This window comes from Macrobrachium rosenbergii, chromosome 3 (genome assembly GCF_040412425.1).
Source record: "Macrobrachium rosenbergii isolate ZJJX-2024 chromosome 3, ASM4041242v1, whole genome shotgun sequence".
Classification (NCBI taxonomy): Eukaryota; Metazoa; Arthropoda; class Malacostraca; order Decapoda; family Palaemonidae; genus Macrobrachium; species Macrobrachium rosenbergii.
Genome location: NC_089743.1, coordinates 23,476,198 through 23,498,697, shown reverse-complemented (window position 1 = coordinate 23,498,697; position 22,500 = coordinate 23,476,198). Strand labels below are relative to the sequence as shown.

General features: G+C 35.8%; 1 protein-coding gene across 4 annotated transcripts in view; it reads right to left on the bottom strand.

Moving 5' to 3' along the window:
- The window catches only part of LOC136853120 (sodium- and chloride-dependent glycine transporter 1-like), a 94,905-nt gene that overhangs the window by 66,644 nt on the left and 5,761 nt on the right, over positions 1–22,500 (bottom strand). Inside the window, exon 1 of one of the 4 annotated variants that reach the window (XM_067128441.1) lies at positions 18,926–19,008. The exons of the other annotated variants lie outside the window; for them this stretch is intronic. The gene's annotated coding sequence lies outside the window, so the exon portion shown is untranslated. Of the gene's footprint in view, positions 1–18,925; positions 19,009–22,500 lie in introns of those variants that run through there. 4 annotated transcript variants of the gene reach the window in all.

The following is a 22,500-nucleotide window of genomic DNA, read 5'->3' as shown; positions in this document are numbered from 1 at the left end:
TGGTTGTCAGGAATCCTCCGTTGCCACTTCGCTGGATGTTAATCAGTGAAGAATTGAGTCTTTGACCAGTCAGGTATCGAGACTTTGTTTTGGCCATTAAACACTAGAAACTGAGGATTAGAGACAGGTCTCATCTACTTGGTTGGTTGTGGGGATGAGGGTAAATTAACTAAAAAAACTTGTGTTACTAGATTCACTCACATATTACCATTTTTTAAATGTTATTTTCTGTAAATTTAATTATTTCATAAAGAACTCTTTAATATCCTGCTTTCCCCATCCTTATTGCAATGAGTTATCCAATACAAAAAGCACATAACATTCATGAAGTGTGTGATCTTGTATTTCTTTGGAGGTACAGTGCCTTAATAGACAAAACTGATGAGGCAATGTCCTATTCCATTTTTTCTTGTAGTATTTTACCTTTAAACTGTGTTTCTTTATTCCACATTCTGCAAAACCATCAACTTAGTACAAGAGGTATCATCTCTGAAATGATTCCACCAAAATTTGGGGTTTTCACCTCTTTAGTTTCTTTATTGATGATACCACCTAAAAACTATGAATTTATTCATAAGTACATTCAGGTCTTTTTCAGAGTTCAGTAAATCAAGAAAACAACTCCCTCATATCTCTAACTTACAAACTCACAGAAATGTTCTGCTGAACACTTTCTTTCATTCTCTGATGCTATAATTTGTATATATATATATATATATATATATATATATATATATATATATATATATATATATATATATATATATATATATATATATATATATATATACAGACACCACCTACTTACACACACACACACACACACACACACACACATATATATATATATATATATATATATATATATATATATATATATATATATATATATATATATATATATATATCACAGACGCAGCCTACTTACGAACATTCAACTTACCAACATTCACAGATACAAACAAACAGGATTGCAAATTGAAATTGTGTTCAGAGTGCTCCCCCTTTGCCACCTGTAAGTTAAAATTTTGTTTTGTGGCCCTTTTCTGTACATACAGTACTGTATGTACAGTGTATTGTGTTTTAGGATGAAAAAACGTACAGTACTGTTTTGATTTTATGTCATACTGTACTTGAATAGGCATGAAGAGTACAGTAACTAACTTACAAACAATTCAGCTTACAAATGGCCATCTGGAATGTAACTCATTTGTAAGTAGGTTGGTGTCTGTATATGTATATATATATATATATATATATATATATATATATATATATATATATATATATATATATATATATATACATACATACATATATACCTACTCACATATATATGTGTGTTACAGAGAGAGTATTTATATTAATGACGCATGAAAAAAAAAAAATGTAGAGATATGTGAACTTATAGAGGGTGACTCAGAGAGGGAGAGACCATTGGACTAAAACAAGGTTGTATTCTGTTGCCGATTGTCAACAGCCAAAGTTAGCATTTTAGGGCAGGGCAAAGGTGATAGAAGGATACTCTCTCCCCAGTGAAGCCATTAGGAGAGGTCAAGAGGTCAGAGAAGCAAATGCTGATGCCTCTCTGTAAATGTGTGTGTAGAAAAAACACAGTAACCGTTGCTCAGAAGATGTGAGAAAATGAATGATGATTAAAGAGGCCGTGAATAATGAAAATTAGCGAAATAAACTATGAGAAATGAAAATGAAGCCCATGAGAGGGTGGTGAATAAGACCGTACCATACACACCTCGAACTATGACTTCATGGTTGACAACAGAAACAAATCCAATATAAGGGGGAGAGAGAGAGAGATGGAGCTTTAGTAAAGAAGTCAGACTGAAGAGACAGAGTCATAATTACAGTGAGATAAAGAGCAGTCAATATGTGCTGAGTGTAAAAGGTGTTGCCCAAATTGTGGTAATCTGAGTTTAGATTTTTTTTTAGCTCTATCTCAAAGAGCATGAGTTTTTCCCAAGTCCTGTGCAGACTTAGTGCAATCAAGTCTCAAGCCAAATCGACTTCCCAGAGCAGCAATTAACCTTGGTGGAACATTTTATAATACAAAGGGATAATAAAGAAAAAACCCTAAGACAGATATTCTTCAAGAACCCCAAAACAATTATCTTAATTTGCTCCTAAGAGCTGTAAGCCCAGACATGAAGCAAGATGCCTCCCGGACATAACTACCTTAGATCTAGGTTGAAAGCCAACCTAGAAAATTCACATACACTCGACCCCTGGTATTTGCATGGTTTAGGGACCACAACCACCCTGAAAAGCAAAAATCTGCATCAAGTTGTTAACCTCCCCTCTAAAAATGCTTATGGCTGCCTATTTTAATAGTTCAAACAGCAAATATACCTTAAACTGAAATGCTTGTAACTGCCTATTTTAATAGTTTTAACACAAAATATAACTTAAACTATCATCCTACACAAAATATACCTTAAACTATCATCCTGACACACTAATATCATTTCAAAGTCATCTTACATTACCCTTAAAAATATATGGCTTACAGCTGTGTGAAAATTAATCAAGTTCCCCCTATATTCAGGCACAGTCATGTTCTCTCATACAGTATTCAAGCCATCCCATTTTCTTTTTACAGTAGATAGGGGAAACACTGGGAATTCACAAGGGGAGTTAAGTTATGTATCTAAATTTTTAAATATGCATTGAAAAAAATTACCAAATTATCAATGCATTCAACAGTGATAAAATATTCTCAACTAACTTGTAATAAAAACGGTACAGTAAATGAAGCTAAGCAAAAAAAAAATGGTAACTTATGTATGTATGCAAGCACTCATTCGATGGCATCATGAACTCTTAATGGAGTTTTAGTTTCATATTTTTGTTTATGATACAGTAATTCATATTTCATTAAGGGATATGTACAGCACTGAGAGAGAGAGAGAGAGAGAGAGAGAGAGAGAGAGAGAGAGAGAGAGAGAGAGAGAACTGAGGTATGTTTACATTGGTAAAATGTATCAAGAAACAGCTGTTTAGTGATTTTGAGGGATTTTACTTTAACATAAAGTATGTTAGTTTACCTTTGTATACCCATTTTACTTTTATGTACAAAATCAAAAATAATTCCATTAATACATTCGTTTTGTTTAGCAACTAAAAAATTATTTTCCTAATTCTTTCGGTAGTAGGCTCAATCTGCAGATTCTGAGAACGGAATCATTACATATGGCTAGATGATTGTTTTTTTTATGCATATTACTGTGATAATAGATCAATATAATGATACAGTACAATTGGATTTTTTAAGTGAAATAACATTTATTGATATTTTGGTGCGTTTACATTAATATTAATATATGAAAATTAGTAAATTTTATCATAAAAAATGTATTTAGTCACGAAAATAATCAGCAAATATTTTAGATATGCTCTTCTATTATCCTTTAATATAATTTCAAAGTCACCTGACAACATTACCATTAAAAATATATGGCTTACAGCTATGTGTGAAAACTCATCATGTTCCCCCTACATTCAGGCACAGCCATTTTCTCTCATACAGTATTCAAGCCATCCTGTTTTCTTTTTACAGTAGCTAGGGGAAATATAGGGAATTCACAAGTACAGTTAAGTACTGTACCTAAATAGGGTTGTTTATGGTTTATTGGAGCAACCGTGCAACAACCAACCAAATTCCTCCGCATAGGTAAGTAGTTTGACCTCGACCCACCAAGCGACCTCACGCGACCCCAAGCGACCCCATTCTAGCACTGAATTCAAACTGTTAACATGGCATCTTTGCATCCGTCTCACGTTCAATTTGCCACTCCGGTCGCTATTATTGATTTGGTTAAATTATGTGCCGATGAAAGTGAATTGCGTTTGTTTCTGATGAAAAGTGGCCTTTTAGGCGATTTTAGTAGTTTGTTCTTATTCTGGTAACACTCAAAAAACACAGGACGTCGTGGTCCATACGGAACAGCCAGTGCCCACTGACCAACACAAAAGAAGAAGAATCGACTTTCCAGAATGGTCTGACAATTCTGATTTTGAATAAGGTACGTGTGTTTTTTATATATATAATATAAGGGGGTATGGTAGGATTCTCTTGGTTAGGATAGTAAATCGTCGATAACTAGAGTTTAGGGGTCAAATTTCGTCCCCTGTAACCCTTGTGGGAAGTGCACGCAGCGCAATATTACCACTTGCCAGAACATACGTGCTTGCCAGGAATCATTCAAAATGCGGATAAGGCATGAAGCGCCATTCTGCCATGCTGAAACTGAAATCAGAAATGTGTAAAAAATTATCGCTAAAGTTTTGTGATAAATATTACTTTTCATCTCGTTGCCATTTTTGTTGTATGTACCTCTGCCAATTTTCTTGTCAGAGCTTACCGCCATCTAGTGGTAGGTTCTGACTAGAAAATTGGGTGAAGCCAGGGTTGCCCCAATAAACTGTAGCCGCTCCCCTAAATATTTAAATTTGCATAAAAAAATACATTTTATTGATATTTTGCTGTGTTTACATTAATATTAATATTTGAAACTTAGTAAATAATTTTTTATCATAAAAAATGTATTTAGTCACGAAAATAACAGGAAAATACAGTAATTAGCGAACATTGCTCTACGAAAAAATCTGCGAGTTAGTGAATTTTCCATAATTTATTTGTGTTTGCATGCCACAGAAAAATCCACGACTAACTCAAGCCATGAATATAGTGGGGTCCACTGTATATATATATATATATATATATATATATATATATATATATATATATATATATATATATATATATATATATATAAATGCCCATATAAGCAAGCATTATGAGAGTACTGCCAAGAAAAAAATGTCCCTTGTAGAAGCCCCACCAGCCTCTCTCAAAGATGATTCCAGTTGATGACATGTTTAAGACACTACTGAGCTTATTTTGTTTCACTTTGCACTAAGTCTAATCTGATTAGAAATAAACATTTTTAATGTGACAGGCAGGTTAATGAACAGATAATTGGAAAACAGACAGGCGATCTCCCCACATGCATATCATCATATGATGGTCTTCCTTTGTACCAAACTTGAGGAAATGTGATGATAAGGAAAGCATGACAGCATTAAGAACAGACAGACAGGTGGACAGTCTCTCTTTATGAACTAATCACGATACCCTGACTTTATACTAAGTTAGACTAAAAGTGCTTCAACCATGTAGGAGTAACTGCAATGAAAAGGTACGTGTGACAGATACGGTGGTGGATAGACATACTTTTATGCATGATGGTCTATTTCTGTATCATGTTTGACTGCAATCCCTGCTTCCATGTAGGATGGGTTGTGATTTCAAAGTGAACACAAGAGACACACTTTCAGACAGACAGATGGACGATCTCCCCTCATGCCCATTTATATACAGTGGTTTTACACACAATGGTCAGTGTATCAAGTTTTATTAAAATTCTTTCAACCATTTATGCCAAATTGCAATGACAGGTCAAATGTTAAAGATGCTGATGGGCTGACGGGTGATTGGTATCCCTTCATACCAAGTTTGACTGAAATCCCTTCAACTGTGTAGAAGGCATTGTGATGATAAAGCAAGCATAACAGACACACTGATCAACATATAGATGGGCAATCTCCTTCCATGCTTATCATTGCAAGATGGTCTCCCTTTGTACCATGCTTTACTGATATCCCTTCAGCTGTGTAAGAAGGGGTGTGGGATGACAAGATAAGTGTGTCTAATATACTAAAAAGACTGGCAAATAGAAAAGACTATAGTTCTGTAGATTTTGTTCGCAGAGAACTAATATACCAAAGGGAAAACTGTAGTATTATGCACCGGCAAATATCTCTACACTTTTGTAACATTATAACAGAAATATTATAACGCACCAGTTTTACTTTTTTTTTTTTTGTTGGCATCTTTATGGTGCTCAGTATTAAGTTTTTAACAAGAATATAACATCATCATCATAAATGTTTTTACTTAAGCATTTCCCTAGATACGAAATGAGATGTCTCCAGTCCTCTTTCCTGAGCTCTTTCTGCCTGAGCGCCTATCAAGTCTGGGTCATCAGCTATCCCCTGTTTCCATGATTTCCTGGGATTCCCAAAGGCCTTTGCACTGCTTCTTTCATAGCCACTGCTGTTCTGACCAACTGTTCCTCACAAGTATCACATGACCAAACCATCTTAGTCTTTGGTGTCTATGAATCTTCAACATTAAGTGGTTGCACATTTTGAAAATCTCTATTTTCCTTGTTTGTGCCAGTTTCAGTTGCATAGAGTTGTACAGGCCTTGTTGTAATATATATATATATATATATTGTCACGTTGCATATCAGGTACCTGGTTATTACACAACTAATATCAAAATTCAAAAATATACCTCACTTCAGCCAGATACCTGAACTCTCATAACATTAATTATTACGACTGAGTACTCTAAAGGTAACAGTGATCCCTTAAGAAAAACTTATTTATTACTTGAAAAATCAAACTAAGTCTATCAGAACATGTGTGAGGTATCAAAATTTAAACTAGAAATATTCTAGAGTATAAGGGCATCACTCCATCAAAAAACTCTAACTATTTCCCTGGTCTTAATTCACTTTAGCAAAACTAAAAGAACAAAACATGTTTATCACTTTGCCTTATGCACACACAATCAATCCTATTCACTGGTGATCAATGAATGAAACACTTTTTCTAAAAATGTTAAATACAAAAATTTATTTTTAAATTCAAAGTTTATAATTAAAATTCACAATTAATCAGAATTCACAATCTGAAAAATTTACCATTACTTGAAAATAATACAACACTCAATTAATTCTTGAATTAAATTATGAAACAAAACTAACTCACAAAAACTTTATCAGGAATTTAAATTAATCAAGCAAAATTAAAAACTATCAAGAATTACTCAAGATTTAAAAAAAAGAAAATCCCAGTAAATGGAATATTAAATCAATTATGCAATGTTAAATTACCAAAAAATATTTAAAATGCTACGTAAATAAATGTTACATCACAAACATAAAAAATGTGAAAATATGAAGAGATTGTAAATAGAAAAATACACAAAAATACACATAAGATTTATCAATAATGATTTCACTTGTTCAAAATTTCCTAACTTATCATACCATGGTATTAATAAGTAAAATTCACGTTACCTTACACAAACTTGTGAAAACCTCTGTAAATCACTTGCTGCAGCTGCATTACCACAAAACACACTTTTTACCAGGCGCCATTACAAACTAAATAACTTTGCTAAATTCAGATCTCAAAAGTTAATGCTAATACGTGACCACGAAACACTACATTAAAAATAATCTCTTTCTAAGAACGAGAGAGAGAGAGAGAGGGAACCAAATCAACTGGTCTCAGAAATCAGAATGAAACAAATTTTAGAATTCCAGTAACCCGTAAAACAATTACATGATGTCATTAAAGCATTTTGGGTGCGAGATACAAAAGTTCTAGAAGCAGGGAGGTGACGTCATTAAAGCATTTTGCATTTTGGGTGCGAGATACAATGGAGAAGCTTCTAGAAGGAAAATGACATCATCCCAGCAAAACGTTTTGAACGCAATCTTACAAAACATGGCGTAACTGATCAAGACACGTATTTTTTCTCTCAAAGTGCCGTACGTGATTCGAACAATGCATGTAACAACATGAAATCACTCGTCTTGAACCCATATGGGACGAATCGGCATTTGTTTTCCAAACCTGTCATTGCTAACCCAAAACAAAGCGTTCTCTCTTATCTCAACTGATGACAATTGAAATGAAACAAGTCCTTCCTGGAAACACATGCGTGTTCAAGAAAGATATTCGTTCTAAATTACGTTACTATTAAAATTGTATTATCAATTCTAAATTACGCTACTAGGTTATTCAATCATTAGTACTTTTGAGATCTGATGCCAAACTATGACACTTCAACAATCACTATCATTACACATAACACATGAAAAAAAGTAAATATGTCAAAATTATAGTAGGATATACGTATTACAAGGCAACATCATGAAATTCCTCCCCCCAGAAGATTACTTATCCCGGGTTTGAATCCAATGATTCACAACAGGATAAATAATCTGCTATGACATTATCTTTTCCTGAAATGTGTTTAATTCTTACATTATACGGTTGCAGGCATAAAGACCACCTGGTCAGTCTCATATTATTATTTTTCATCTTATTGATGAATGAGATTGGGTTGTGATCCGACAACACTAAAATTTCTTCATTCCTAGGTCGGTTCACATACACTTCAAAATTTTTCAATGCTGTGATTAATGCTAATGTTTCTTTTTCTATTGTTGAATAAGTTTTCTGGTGCTTTTTCAACTTTGAAGACATAAAACATTCTGGATGGAAGATTCTATTGTCATTTTCTTGAAGTAGAACAGCTCCAATTCCACAGTCGGATGCATCAACTTGTATCACGAACTTTTTATTGAAGTCTGGAGCTTGAAGCACTGGTCTTGAAGTTAATATGGCTTTAACCTTCTCAAATGATTCTTGACATTCTGGAGTCCAAACAAACTTTCTTCTAGGACTGGTTAAGTCAGTTAAGGGAGCTACTACGGCTGAGAAATTTGGACAGAATCAGCGATAAAATCCAGCCATGCCCAAAAATCTTTGTAGCTGTTTCCTCGTAGCAGGAGGGGTAGCCTTACGGATACCTTCTACATTAGCATCAATAGGAGTGAGAAGGCCTTTTCCAAATTCAAATCCTAGATACTGTATAGTTGCCTTTCCAAACTCACTTTTTTGTAAGTTGATTGTTAGTCCTGCTTCCTGTAGTTTCTTGAACACTTTCCTTAATATCTTCAGATGTTCTTCCCATGTATTAGAATAAATCACAATGTCATCAAGGTATACACCCACTCCTTCTATTGATCCTAGTAGTTGATCCATCACTCGCTGGAATGTTGCAGGTGCATTCATCAGACCAAACGGCAAAACAGTGTATTGATACAGTCCAAAAGGAGTAATGAAAGCTGACAGCAACTTAGCATTCTCATCTAAGGGAATTTGATAATAACTTTCAACAAGTCTATCTTGAAACAAATTTGGCTTGCCCAATATTATCAAGTAATTGATCAATAAGAGGCAAAGGGATAATTGTCAGCCACACTGATGGAATTCAGTTTCCTATAATCAGTACACATCCTAAATGAGCCATCTGGTTTCTTCACTAACACACAAGGAGAACTATAATGACTTGAACTGGGCTCTGCTAATCCATGCTGCAACAAATATTCAACTTCTTTCTTCAAAACATCTCGATGAAAAGGTGATAAGCGATAAGCTCTCATTTTAAAAGGTTTACCATCTTCTCTGATCTTCATCTCATGCTTTGTCAGATTGGTACGCCTAGGTACATCTGCAAAAATTTCAGGGAAACTTTGAATCACTTCACTTAATTCACTACTTTGCTCAACACTCAGATGTTTTAGTTTATCTTCCAAATTTTCTAATATTGAAGAATTGTTCATCTTGTTTTCAGCTCCTAATTCGTAGCCATCATCGTCCTCTGTAGATGAAATTGTCTGTGTTATTGACACTGTTTCAGTTTTAGTCTCTGAGAAGTAAGGTTTCAAAAGATTCACATGTATCTTCCTGTGTCGTTTCCTTCTTCCTGGTGTTTCAATCACATAAGTTCGATCACTTAACTTCTCTATTATCCTATAAGGACCTTGAAACTTATTGGTATGGGAAATCTTTTCACTGGTAAGAACACTAGAACTTGCTGTCCAATATTAAAATTTCTTAGCTTAGTCTTAGCATCATATTTTCTTTTCATTTTTCTCTTGACTTATTTTCAAATTTTCTAAAGAGAATTTTCTAATTTCTCTTAATCTTTTCCTCAAGTTCTTCACATATTCTCCTTGGATTTCCTCTTGATTTTCTTCCCAATTCTCTGCAAGAATCTTCAATGGACCTCTAATGTCTCGACTAAAAATCATTTCATTTGGTGAACATCCCATACTTTCTTGATAAGCATTCCTAACTTCAAATAACATTAAAGCTAAACCAGCATCCCATTCTCTTCCTGATTCATTACAATACTTAGTTAACATACTTTTCAATGTCTGGTGGAACCTTTCCAAGGCTCCTTGAGTCTCTGGATGATAAGCAGTTGATAACTGTTGTTTTACTCTAACAAGTTCATCACATCCTGGAATAATTTTTAAGTAAAGTTCGTTCCTCTATCACTTTGCACAATTTCTGGTATTCCAAACTTGGAGAAAAACTCCACCAACTTCTCAGCAATTACCTTTGCACTTATACTTCTTACAGGAATCGCCTCAGGATACCTAGTCACTGGACACATTAATGTTAACAGATATTCATTTCCTTTCTTTGTTTTCGGAAGTGGCCCAACCACATCTATAATTACCTTGCTAAAGGGTTCTCCTCTAACTTCTATGGGTTGTAGGGGTGCTTTCTGAATGGTTTCATTCGGTTTTCCAGCTATCTGGCATGTGTGACACACTCTGCAAAATCTGCTAACATCCTTGTGAAGTCCAGGCCAGAAAAAATACTTCATAATCTTCTCAACAGTCTTCCTGATTCCCATATGTCCAGACTCATGCGCTACTGCTACAACTTGTTTCCTCAATGGATATGGAATCAAAAATTGATGATATTCACCCCATTCAGCATTTCCTGGTATATCTACAGGTCGATGCTTCTTCATTAGTAATCCTTCCTTTAGATAATAACAGGTAGAAGTTTGTTGCATCTCTTCTTGATCAACAACTCTGAAGAATAAATCAGCCAATGTTGTATCCCTCTTCTGCAGTTTCATTAGCTTCTCTCTAGTCACTTGACCAACTTCAAGGGCCGAATTCTCCATATCTGCTACCTCTGCTGCTGTAGTTTCACTACCATCTTCAGGAACACTTTGACTACTCAGAGTCTCTTCAATAACAACAGGATCCTCTTCTTCTTGGGAAATCTCTTCATTATTAACACTAGGGGAAACTTCACTTTCCTGGAACAGCTCTTCTAATCTTAAAGATCTGTCACTTGATTCTTCTGGTGCAGGTAAATCCTCAGTATCTTCACTTGCAGACATAGTTCTCTTCATACTCCTGGTAGTTACACAACTTGGAAACAGGTGGGGTTATTCTTCTCTAAATCTACCATAGGACTAACCCTTAACGGTTTGTCTGTCACTATAGGACAAGGAACAAATGGTACACCACCAACTTCATTACCCAGTAAAACATGTACACCTTCAACAGCTAGTGAGTCCTTTACAGCAAAATCAACATTTCCTGTCACCAATTCACAGGACAAATGCAAGCGGCATATAGGAGTTACCTCTTCTCCTCCTATACCCTTCAAATTAACTGAATCTCCAGTGAGATTTTTCTCCAGCTGTGGGTGAGCACCACGAACTACCACACTATGGTTACTCCCCGTATCACGTAATACTCTGACTGGTACCTGCATACTTCCTCCTTGAGTTGTCAGCGTACCTTCATAGATATATGGCTTAAAAGCCTCCAAGCTGCTCAGCCACTCACTGCTTGAAGTTACATTTCCACTGGTTGCTAAACACTCTGCTTGTTTAGTTTCAGTCATCCCCACACTGCTCTTCGTAGTTTGCTTCACCTGGTTACCTTTAACCACTTGACCAACTGGTTTGGTCTGCTGTTGTATCTGATAACAATCTCGACTGTAGAGTCCTACTCTTCCACACTTGTAGCAGACAACATTAGTCTTCTGTATCTGTCTTGAGAACAGACTGGATGATGAAGATTTAACATTCAATTGCTGAGGGTTGTTACCTGGCTTTGTATTGGCATAGCCACTAGAAGGATTTCAGTTGTAATGTTCTGAAATTTGGATGAGACCTGAAACCTGTGCGTTGTTGGTTCTGGTACTTGACATTATAATTTCTTTTGCTAGAAATTATATTAAAGTCTTCACTTAATGTAGCAGCTTTGTCAAGTTTCTTAACCTCTCTCTCTCTTGAATAGGCTCTTATGTGTTCAGGAATTCCTCTAAGATATTGTTCTAGGACTACTAACTCCTCAAGTTCGTCCATAGATTTAACTTTAGCAGCCTCCAACCATCGTGTAAAACATCTTCTTACTTTGTAAGCATAATCCAAGAAAGTTATCTTGTCATCCTTTCTCAAAGATCTGAATCTTTCATAATATTCAGGGGTCATCTGGTAAACTTGTAGCACATTATGTTTGAGTACCTTGTACTCTTTACACTGATCAGCTGATAAGGCTAAATAGGCACTTCTTCCCTTACCAATGAGAACACTCTGTAACAAAACCGACCATTTATCCTCTGGCCATCCCATACCTGAAGCCACTTTTTCAAAGTGATCAAAAAACTCATCTGGAGCTTCTTCTGTAAACTTTGGAATTAACTTCTGCACTCTTACTACATCAAATACAGGGTCTGAATCACCTTGAGTAGGGTTAGATGGTATTACAGGTAACTTGGAGCGGGCTTCTATCAATTTCATTTTTCTTTCATAATCTTCTTGTTTCTTTGCTCTTTCTCTTTCCTCTCTTGCTCTTTCTCTTTCCTCTTTTGCTCTTTCTCTTTCCTCTTTTGCTCTTTCTCTTTCTTCTTTTGTTCTTTCTCTTTCGCTGCCTTTTCTTCTTCTCTTTCCTTTCTTTCTCTTTTCTCTCTATCTTCTCTTTCTCTTTCTGCCTGCATTTTCTCTCTTTCAGCCTGTATCCTCAGCTTAATCAAATTTTCTTCTGCTTCTATATGTCTTAGTTCTGCTTCTGCATCACTTTTCTCTTTCTTTTGCTCATGTTTATCTGTAAATTCTGCCTCAGCTGCATTCAACAACTCTTGCGCATCTCCTAACTCTTCATCTATTTTACCAGAGTCCATCAATGCTTGGATTGCAATATATTTGATTTGTGCCTTAATCATACCACTGGACACATTACCCCCACATGCCACTGCTAAAGCAATCCACTGTGCCTTAGGTTGGATTCAGATAACTCTTGGATGGAAGGAGCTGCTAAAAACTTCTGAACATTGAACTGAACATTGAACAGAGCCATTTTCTCTAAGTTACTCGACTAAATAATTCACAATACAAAGCAAAAAAAATAACTATGTGGTCACTCTCCTATCAAAATATATCCCTAACACCACCAGTATAAACCATAAACCAGAGTGATATTTTGTTTTGTTCCACGGGTCTCTGGGCACCAAACAATATAATGTCACGATGCGTATCAAGTACCTGGTTATTACACAACTAATCTCAAAATTCAAAAATATACCTCACTTCAGCCAGATACCTGAACTCTCATAACATTAATTATTACGACTGAGTACTCTAAAGGTAACAGTGATCCCTTAAGAAAAACTTATTTATTACTTGAAAAATCAAACTAAGTCTATCAGAACATGTGTGAGGTATCAAAATTTAAACTAGAAATATTCTAGAGTAGAAGGGCATCACTCCATCAAAAAACTCTAACTGTTTCCCTGGTCTTAATTCACTTTAGCAAAACTAAAAGAACAAAACATGTTTATCACTTTGCCTTATGCACACACAATCAATCCTATTCACTGGTGATCAATGAATGAAACATTTTTTCTAAAAATGTTAAATACAAAAATTTATTTTTAAATTCAAAGTTTATAATTAAAATTCACAATTAATCAGAATTCACAATCTGAAAAATTTACCATTACTTGAAAATAATACAACACTCAATTAATTCTTGAATTAAATTATGAAACAAAACTAACTCACAAAAACTTTATCAGGAATTTAAATTAATCAAGCAAAATTTAAAAAACTATCAAGAATTACTCAAGATTTGAAAAGAAAATCCCAGTAAATGGAATATTAAATCAATTATGCAATGTTAAATTACCAAAAAATATTTAAAATGCTACGTAAATAAATGTTACATCACAAACATAAAAAATGTGAAAATATGAAGAGATTGTAAATAGAAAAAAACACAAAAATACACATAAGATTTATCAGTAATGATTTCACTTGTTCAAAATTTCCTAACTTATCATACCATGGTATTAATAAGTAAAATTCACGTTACCTTACACAAACTTGTGAAAACCTCTGTAAATCACTTGCTGCAGCTGCGTTACCATAAAACACACTTTTTACCAGGCGCCATTACCAACTAAATAACTTTGCTAAATTCAGATCTCAAAAGTTAATGCTAATACATGACCACGAAACACTACATTAAAAGTAATCTCTTTCTAAGAACGAGAGAGAGAGAGAGAGGGAACCAAATCAACTGGTCTCAGAAATCAGAATGGAACAAATTTTAGAATTCCAGTAACATGTAAAACAATTACATGATGTCATTAAAGCATTTTGGGTGCGAGATACAAAAGTTCTAGAAGCAGGAGGTGACGTCATTAAAGCATTTTGCATTTTGGGTGCGAGATACAATGGAGAAGCTTCTAGAAGGAAAATGACATCATCCCAGCAAAACGTTTTGAACGCAATCTTACAAAACATGGCGTAACTGATCAAGACACGTATTTTTTCTCTCAAAGTGCCGTACGTGACTCGAACAATGCATGTAACAACATGAAATCACTCATCTTGAGCCCGTATGGGACGAATCGGCATTTGTTTTCCAAACCTGTCATTGCTAACCCAAAACAAAGCGTTCTCTCTTATCTCAACTGATGACAATTGAAATGAAACAAGTCCTTCCTGGAAACACACGCGTGTTCACATAGTACGCTTTTATCAAGAAAGATATTCGTTCTAAATTACGTTACTATTAAAATTGTATTATCAGTTCTAAATTACGCTACTAGGTTATTCAATCATTAGTACTTTTGAGATCTGATGCCAAACTAAATATGACACTTCAGCAATCACTATCATTGCACATAACACATGAAAAAAAGTAAATATGTCAAAATTATAGGAGGATATACGAACTACAAGGCAACATCATGAATATGAATATATATATATATATATATATATATATATATATATATATATATATATATATATATATATATATATTATACTAGGTTATTCAATCATTAGTACTTTTGAGATCTGATGCCAAACTAAATATGACACTTCAGCAATCACTATCATTGCACATAACACATGAAAAAAAGTAAATATGTCAAAATTATAGGAGGATATACGAACTACAATATATCATGAATATATATATATATATATATATATATATATATATATATATATATATATATATATATATATATATATATATATATATATATATATATATATATATATATATATATATATATATATATATATATATATATATATATATATATATATATATATATATATATATATATATATAATGTATGTACATATACCTGGAGTAATACCTCCAGTTATGTCATTTTTAGTTGAGGTGGTTTCAGTGTTATGGTGGTTTTTGTTGAAAATTAAAGGGAAAATTGGCTTAAATTTGTGTATGCATCTTTACCTTGCTCAGCAACAGATGTTAAACGGTATAAAAAACAGCAGTCAACAAAAAAGGGCCAAATCATATGAAAATTTTTTAAACATGTAAAAGAAAATACAGTAATGAAATGCACAGTGCAAAAAAAACTTTAAAATTGTCTTATTTAAGGATGTTGGGTAGTAGTGCTGTCAGTGCACCTCCCGCGGTACACTGTAGGTATTACTAAAGGTTGTTTGCAGCATTCCTTGGGTCCCTAGCTGCACCCTCATTTTAACCTTTTACTTCACCTACGCACCCTCTTCCTTTCTACTATCTTGCTCTCCAACCACTCCAACTCCCTCTTTCCACTGTCATCATAAGCCCTGGATGGCTGAAAGTGCCTCAGTGCTTGGCTTTATAGCCGAGTTTTCATATATATATATATATATATATATATATATATATATATATATATATATATATATTATATATATATATATATATATATATATATATATATATATATATATATATATATATATATATATATATATATATATATATAATACGTAATGTATGTACAGATGTATGTACGCAGTTCCAACTTTTAGTCATTAGTCTTAAAAATACAAAAATCAGTAGAAAAGTGCAATTCACAAAAAACACCTGTTAAAATATGCAAAGTAACATACCTGTACAACAGCATAAGGTGTACACAGAATGAAATAATTTACAAGCTTAGTTTTAAAAAAATATAGGCGTTGCATGTGACGTTCGACCACGTGGTGGCATTAGTTCTTGGCAGCAATTCAAACGTGTGCTTATTTGCGTGTTATTTGCAGTGTCTCATTTGCATTAGATTGTTTGTTGAGTAATTAGAGCCATGGCCTTGAAGAAAGTTCGTAGTACTAGTGCCAATAGGCGTGTAAAGCTATTCAACTGGAAAATGAGGTGGTTGTAACAAAACATCACAAAAATGGAGAGAAGATTTGCGTCCTAGTTCACCGTCAACCCTCCCGCACTGTAGGTGCAGTACAGTATACAGACCTGTGTACATTCATTTTTATTTGGTTTTTCTTTACATTCTTTATAATTAATACGTACAAATTTACTGTATTAAAAAGACAGAAAACTGTTTAACTGTCGAATCACTTATTGTAATGTATTAGCAACTTTTAGGTTTGCTTCTTATCCCTAAGGGGCACAGACGTTGTCAAGGTCATTTGTAAAGGGCTTCTTCGATCTAAATCGTCATTTTGACTTCAGTAGCGTGTCGTGTGTTAGATACCATTGTGTGCATATATATATATATATTATATATATATATATATATATATATATATATATATATATATATATATATATATATATATATATAATATCTGTGTATGTGTCTACACAAACATACACACACACATATATATATACATACACATGCAATAGTCTCTCCTTCAACTGCCCTTCACAATTGTGCACTACATCCATTACCGTATTTTTTACATCACTATTTTTGATGTGTGATGTTCTTTGAGGTTTTATTTCAATATTGCTCCAAAGAAGGCTGAATTTCCAACAGTATTTTTGCTTATCTCAGCCTTATGTTTTCATGAGAGAGAGAGAGAGAGAGAGCAGCTGCCCAGTCATCCTTCCTAGGCAGACTTGAAAAGCAGCATACAAGATTGGGTATTTATATCCTTTAGTATTTAATGCTAATACTTTAATGATAATGTAGGGAAATGATTTGTTGAATGTTCATAATTGTACTGTTTCCTGAAAACCTTCTGCAAAAGTAAAATTTTATTGGAAATTTTATAAAATTTCCTTTTTTATGTAGACAAAATGACATACTTTTTTTTTTTTTTAAAGAAAAGCTCTTCAATCATACAGTCAGACGATCAAATATGTCCAAAATTTCCTTTTTTATGCAGACAAAATGCCATTTTTTTTTTTTTTTTAAGAAAGCTCTTCAGCCATACGGTCAGACGATCAAATATGTCCAAATCTGCCGACATTTCTAATGTATATTATTTATGAAGAGACAAATTTTTCCAAATATTTTTTTCCTCGAAACTATTTGGTTGCGTTTGTCTACCAAAGGAGCTTCCACCATTCCCACACACATAAAATGACCTGCGCATCAATCATCCCTTGAAGGTTGACTGGGAAAAGGGACAAAGAAATGGCATTGTTGCCTTTGGCTCATTAATATTAGGGTTGGTGAGTTGGGAAAATCTAGCATTTTTCAATTTATTGTATGCTTAAAGAAGTTTTATTTAAAAGTGCGCTATTTTACTCTTAGAAAATTTAGAAAACTAGACAAATTTTTATAATTTCCTAACTTTCTTATTTACAAATTAAAATTAAAATTAAATTTTTAAAAGAAACTTCTTTCAGCATAGGATGAAATAACGTCAAATTTTTTGAACGCTGCCACCAGTTTAATATGATGCTATGTTTTGGAGGGTATATTTTCTCTTGGCTCTTCACCTCGCTCTTAGCATTTCAACTCAAAAGAGTAAATGGTGTGTACGTAGGCCTGTGTGCGTATGGCCCGGCGTAACAGGTCCGAGGTTAAAGTAACATTGTCATTATTATTTCCTTATCTTTAATATTGTGATAAATTGTTTTCGTTAATTTATTGTTTTCATAAATGTTTACAAATGGTTTCCTTAAAAAGCTCTTCGTTAGGCGAGTCGGTAGAGTAGTGGCCTAGCACTCGCTAGGCCCGAGTTCGACTCTCCGGCCGGCTAAGGAAGAGTTAGAGGAATTTATTTCTGGTGATAGAAATTCATTTCTGGCTATAATGTGGTTCGGATTCCACAATAAGCTGTAGGTCCCGTTGCTAAGTAACCAGTTGGTTCTTAGCCACGTTAAATAAGTCTAATCCTTCGGGTCAGCCCTAGGAGAGCTGTTAATCAGCTCAGTGGTCTGGTAAAACTAAGGTATACTTAACTTTTTTTTTTTTTTTTACTATAAAAACACCAGAGAGAGAGAGAGAGAGAGAGAGAGAGAGAGAGAGAGAGAGAGAGAGAGAGAGAGAGTACAGTCATTTTTGCTTCAGCTTAAATGCACGTGTTACTGTATACATAGCAGTGAAAATGTTCATTAAGCACAGAACAAACATGCTCCATTTATAAATGTAAATAACTGAGCAGTTGCAATGCGGTGCTTACAATGTGGTTGCCCTTCATCTTTTGTAGGTAATCAGGTCATTGTGTTTTTTATATTCGGTTTCGTACACCATTCATTATTCGTACACACGTATATACACGCACTGCATGCATTATCTATGGATTTCTTGTGTTTATATATTACCTGATTTTGAATACTGTTTCAGGTAGATTTTGTGGGTCATATTGCTCGCTAAAGTGTGGCAGTTTCTAGGTGTTTTGTATTTAATACAAACTTATTTTATACAACATTAATATATATTTATATCTTTGGCATCTATAAGTTATGTAAAGTTAATGTATGTGTGGACTTACCAGTGTGGTTTAAGGAGGGCTGATATATATACACTTCTAGTTCATAATAGCCAAGGCATCCTCAGAGTATGTGAAATCCGTTTTTAATCTGCAAAATACATTCGTATTATGAAAACTCGTCTGTGCAAGCGAGGAAAACCATAAAGTGCAGGATATGCAAAAACTTCCAGTAAAGGACAATAATTATCATGAGCTTCCCCTGTAAATGCAGCCTGGCAGGGTAGCGATCTATAATGCTCATTGAGACTCCACTGGAGGCTGCCATATTGTATTTACAGTAAAATTAGTTTTCCTATATAAAGAATTTCATTAATGACATGACCCGGACTTGTATCATAACAGTAATACTTTGACACATGAAAAACAAATGGGTCCATAAGAAACGAGGCAATCTAGCCAGCTTCACCAAATCAGAACAGTAATTTAGCTTAGCCAACTAGGCCAATTATTTCTTATGTTTTAGCAGTGATGTTTGTTCTGACAGGAATACAAACCTACACTTTCATAAATGGATTTATTCACGCAAGGCGCGCTTGGGTTGTCTCGACTCAATAACAAAATCCTGTCACCACAACTTTATGCGGTCTAGCTCTCCCACTGTTTTCTCAGCTGTCAGAGCGTCTGGTTGTCTTTTGACAACCCGTTTTTGTGGCTGAGATTTTCTTTGTGTGTGCAATATTCCCGTGTTTTCTGTTGCATATAGTTACCCTTTGCGCTTGTACCTCTCCAGTAGTCAAGTGAATGAGGAATTAATACAAATTTGTGAGATTTTGGGACTTTAGGTTGTTAGTGTGCTCTGTTTGTTCATGGTGTGCAGACCACATGGGCGACCTACTTTGTTTGTGCTGTAATTTGTGTCTCACTAGTGTGGCAAGCCCCTGTGTCTAGTACTATGGCTACTGTGGGCGAAATAAGCTCGAATTCAGGTGTTGTGCTGATGAGGGTAGGCTGTGCAGTAATTTATGGCCCTGAGAGAGGGAGGTCTGCACTCAGTTTGTTGTTCATGTTATCAGAGAAAATGTTTGAGAGTTGACGTGCGTCGAGTGTGAGGTATGGCAGATGTCCCAGTGGGCTTTTTCTGTTAGATGAAGAGGCGTATGAATGGCAACATTCCTCCAGAGAAACTATGATGTGCCCTTCCCCTCTCCTCCCATAGTTTCCTCTTCCCCAAGGCTCCCTTCATCAGTGCTGTCTCTTACATCTACCGTCATTCCCATCACCGTTTGAGGAAGAACCTGTCAGACAGATGGAGAGGGTAGAAATGACGTAGAGAGGTTAGACATCCCTCGAGGAGGTTCGAAAATCCAATGTGGCAGCCCATGTGAGTTTCCCACAGATGATCCCCACCCCCTCCCACTTTTTCCCAACATCAATGAGCAGTGGGGGAGGGGAGAACAGCCTAGGCCTACAAAGTGGTAGAGGCCCCTTGCCTACTCCCTCCCCCTCTTCACCCCCCAAGCCAAGTTCCTGAGTAGAGAGAGAGAGAGAGAGAGAGAGAGAGAGAGAGAGAGAGAGACTTTGACACCTAAGAGCCTGGGAGGGGGAGGAGAGAGCTTTCTTGCTAACAGAAGGAGAGCTGAGTGAGACAATTTGTGCTTGGTCTCGCTGCCACCCGTAGTTTTTCCCTGTTTCTTTGTTGCCTTTTGTGGTTTGCCCCTCCGCAGTAGATAATGTCCAGGAGCAATATCAATAGAGGGATTCTTCCCTTCTCCCAGAGGAAAGAAGGAACAAGATTAGTGTTGGAGGGGGAACACTCTTTGAGGTAGAGCCGATGCAGCAGGAGTTAGAGACTGCCACCTGGAGGAGAGACCCTGGGACCAGAGGAATATACTCAGAGGGAGGACCTTGAGTATTCCTTTTCCTTTTAAGCCTTGTTTGTTCCTTCAAGTTTTGGCCTTCTTCTTTTTGGGGTTCATAAGAATTAAAGCACATAGTTAATGAGCTTTCAAGGAAACTTGATTAGAATTTTCCTTGATGTATAAATATTTTTGTGTTTAGAGACCACCAGTAAATGAGCATCTTTAAAGGAAATTCAACCATAATCTTCCTTGACGTGTGTGAAAACTTTTGTGCAAGGACATTGAACCCACCAGTTAAGGAGGTACCCTTGAGGAAATAAGCCTAAGATTTTCCTTGACATGTGTAGATACTCTTGTGTAAGAGGTATCCAACCCAAGTTATTTTGTGCTTGGAGGTATCAAATTCATTACTTAATGAGATACTTTAAGAAGATATTCAATGGGAATTTTCCTAGACATGTATAAAATTTTTTGTAAGGGGGAGCTTTGTCAAGAACAGAACAGCTTCTACATGTTCCCCAGAAGCTGTGTATTTTTCCTCAGGTTAAATAATACTGTTCATCTTTTAGGGTTTGCAAGGTTTAGTTAACAGTAGAAATTGACCCAACTTTGATAAAGGGGGAGGGCATCTTCAATTGGGATCGTCCTGTTTTTCCTATAGGGGCACATGCAGAGTTGAGACAATGGTGTTCTGAATGACAAGAACCTCCAGCATCTCCTCGTTTCAGAACCAGGTGACGAGCTTTCATCTTGCCCCTCTCCAGCTTGGGGATCATGAAAAGGGCAACATCTGACAGCTCAGGGGCTGAGTTGGGAGGTTCCAGATGTCAAGAAGTTTTCCATGGCCCCTCCATTCCCTGAGGGAATGTCGAGAGATCTTGTCAAAATCCCATTCACTGCAGGACTTGAAGGCAACTCCGAGGGCAGAGTCACCTCACTGATATGTTGAAGTATTTTTTTTACCAGGTGCTCTCTTCTCCAAGGGCATAAAAGTGAGGTAGTAACTTTACAACTGGCTAATCCTCTCCTCCTCTCAGGAGGCAGAGAGGGTCATGGGCATGAGCCTTAGCCTGTGCCAGACAGTGTTTAGTAGTCAACCTGCAAAAATCTAAGTTGACCCCCAAGAAGAATTTCAAATGCTTGGGGTTTAACGTTAAACACAGAAACGATAAGGTCCCTCCCGATGCAGGTGAGTGAAACCAACCTGCTGGATATCTGTCACGGCTTCCCTGCCGATACCCCAGCCTGCAAAGAAGTGATAGATCCTCCTGTGCCATCTGGTCTCCCTTGAGAAGCTACTTCCAAGGGGCAGAGTGTACCGCTGGTCTCTCCAATGGCTGACAAAAGAGACCTGGTAGCGACCAAAAGAAAATCCCAATGTAGCCCATAGAGGTGACCAAGAGAGTATAGGAAGTTCTGACATGGTGGTGAGACCTGGTTAACCTGACATTAGGTTTGCCACTCAGCAAATCTTCCCCAGGGCTGTGGGTGTTCTTTGATGCATCCCAAAAAAGGAAAACGGGGGGGAGCACACACCTCAATGGGAACTGCATTTTGGGGATGTGGGCCCAAGGAGAAGATAGGGCACATCAACCTCCTGGAGATGTAAGTGGCATGGTTGGCTCTCCAGTACTTCCAATGCCTCTTAGTAAGCCACTTGGTCGTCATGATAAGGGAAAACACGACAGTATTAGGAAAAGTAAGCAAACAAGGAGGAACTGTCTCCCCAGCCCTGGGAGACCTGGTGGTGAGGATTCATGCAGACCAGTTTGTGAT